Source organism: Hyperoodon ampullatus (genome assembly GCF_949752795.1).
Source record: "Hyperoodon ampullatus genome assembly, chromosome: 1".
Lineage (NCBI taxonomy): Eukaryota > Metazoa > Chordata > Mammalia > Artiodactyla > Ziphiidae > Hyperoodon > Hyperoodon ampullatus.
The window spans coordinates 176,785,126-176,787,796 of NC_136914.1; positions in this window are offsets into that span (position 1 = coordinate 176,785,126).

Here is a 2,671-nt window from a genome sequence, read left to right on the forward strand (position 1 = left end):
TCCCCATCCCCAGTTGTTTTAGATCTTCCTTTCACTCTCCAGTGTCTCATCTGGACTTAGCAAGTCCCCCCACTCCCAGTCCCGCCCCCTTTGCTCCCTGGTTTTCCAGATTCTAGGCCATGGTTCCCAGCGTGGTGAGTGCAGAGGGCGGCCCCTAACTCCGCCCTCAGAGGTAAAGGCTGGGAAGGTGGTCACTGCTCCGTGGAGGTAGCACTGGGAAAAGATGCTCCTGCTGGCTCCTCTACATTTCAACCCAGCACGAGTGCTAGGACGATCTAAATGTCTCTTACACTCCTTGCCAAGTGCGCATTTTTCCTCCAGGCTTGTTGCCTGAGGGGCTCCATGCGCCAGAAAGCATAGCTTGCCTGTCTTGACAGTCAGAGGAAAGGCAGATCAGCCTCCGATGTGAGGATCTGGGTATTTCTAGTCAATTCAAATAAACCAGGAAGGCAAAAGAACATGGAAGAAAGAGTGATTTGTGCTTAAAAATGAAAACAAACCACTTTTTCCTTGTTTGCTCCATGGTTAGTAGGAAAGTTTCAAGCAGCAGCGCTACTGTGTGTGGGTGAATTAGTTCGGCTGGAAGCCCTGAGCCTGCAGTCCCACAATGTTCCCAAGAGTGCTGCTGTGACATGGCCGCATCGTTCTCTAAGTGCTGTTTATTGCCTCCATCTGCACTGCTCAAAGTCTGGAAACAACAAACACATCCATATTTGTGACAAAACTTCTACCTACTCATGACTTGGCAAACAATCATTAAAAAACAGCAATACAGGGCTTCCCCCGTGGCACAGTGGATAAGAATCTGCGTGCCAATGCAGGGGACACGGGTTCGAGCCCTGGTCCGGGAAGATCCCACATGCCACGGAGCAACTAAGCCCGTGCGCCACAACTACTGAGCCTGCACTCTAGAGCCCGCGAGCCACAACTACTGCAGCCCGTGCACCTAGAGCCCGTGCTCCACAACAAGAGAAGCCACCACAGTGAGAAGCCCGTGCACCACAACGAAGAGTAGCCCCCGCTCGCCGCAACTAGAGAAAGCCTGTGTGCAGCAACGAAGACCCAACACAGCCAAAGATAAATAAGTAAAATAAACAAAACAAAACAAAAAACAGCAATACAGTACAAGGTGACTGTGCTACTTTCACAGCCACAAGAGAACTTGTTGGGTTTCTCTTTGAGAGCCACTCTTGAAAGCACTCATTTCATATTCTCTGAAGAGAACCAGCTAACCAGGCAGACTATCTACCTGGAACCTTCCACGAAACCAGACCCCATGAGCTTCCTAAATGGGCCACACCAGAGAGGCCATCTTGTCCCCTGCGTGTGGACGGGGATTCAGTATGTCTGGCTCCAAATCTGGTCTCTCTGGATCAACCTGAGACCCTTCCCACCCCCCAGCCCCAGCCTGTACCGGATGAGCCCCTGCCAGCGTGTCACCCTGTGTAAGGGCATGGGTTTCCTCTGTGAACATGCTGGGAGAGGAAGGGGCATTGCCATCACGAATACCCGGGGTTCTGCAATTTGGTGCCACAGCACCTTCAGAAGGACTGGACTGGCAGCAGCAATATCAGCAAATCGACAAAGCAGGACTGTGACCTGAGTAGACGGGTAGGCAGATGGGCAGGTAGGTAGGCTGGTATTCAGTTACTTGAAATATTAAGTTGCCCAGAGGACAAAGACATGCATCCATCACAGAATCATCTCTAGGTTTCAAAGAACATCAAGACATATAAAAAAGCCCTCTCTGACTCCACAAAGCCTTACTTCAAAAATTCTACCAAATGCTCAACAGATGAAAATACCTGTTCTATTGCTCTAAAGGAGAGAATAAAAAGCACCATTCAGTCTTTGGCCTGTCTGCTGGTTACCCACAAACTCAAAGGATGGGTCCAGAGTAGCAGATGAGTCATGGAGAGCATCAAACAAACACAATTGCTCTGGCCACCATGGGGGTCGTCTCTGAACCACAAGAAGAGGGGGAAACCTCTTTGTCTCACTCCTGGGTCCACAGCCTGTGATGGACCAATACATGTGTCAGCAGAATACTTTTTCTGTAGCAGAGGAAGCAATGTTAAACGTTATTTTGTTAACACACTCGTGATGAACATCCATCTATACGAGCCAATGAAACAGTCAAGGCTCTGCTATTAGGGGGGGATTCAGGAAACAGGGAAGGCTCAAAATAGCATTGCTGAGTGTTATCAGATTTTTAAACTAATCATCAGCAAATCTTTTCAGCTGACTTTGGCTTTAAGAGTTCTTACCCACTAGATTGCTAAAATGGAATGAGAAGGGCCCATAGTGTGTTTGGTCTTTTTTTGTTTTTATTTCATTATAAGAGCTGTCCCATCTTATCCGATTTTCTCCTTCCTCATTAAAAAGAAAAAAAGGCGCATTATTTCCCTAGATGATAAGAGTTAACGTTGTACTCTTTTCTCAGTAATTACAGGCTTTCAGATGTCTTTTTAAGTGGGAGAATGGACATGTCATGCAGTTAGCCAATAAATGCAATCCCTGATTAAAATATGAGTTCTAAAAGTTTGAAAACTTCTAACTATTTCCCCAGTGCATTTGTAATTTCAGACCTGTGAACCTGGCTTTTTTCCCCCCTTGGTCCTCTCTTGTGAGAGCTAAAGCTACGCGTCTTTTAAATTCACCAATCACACCT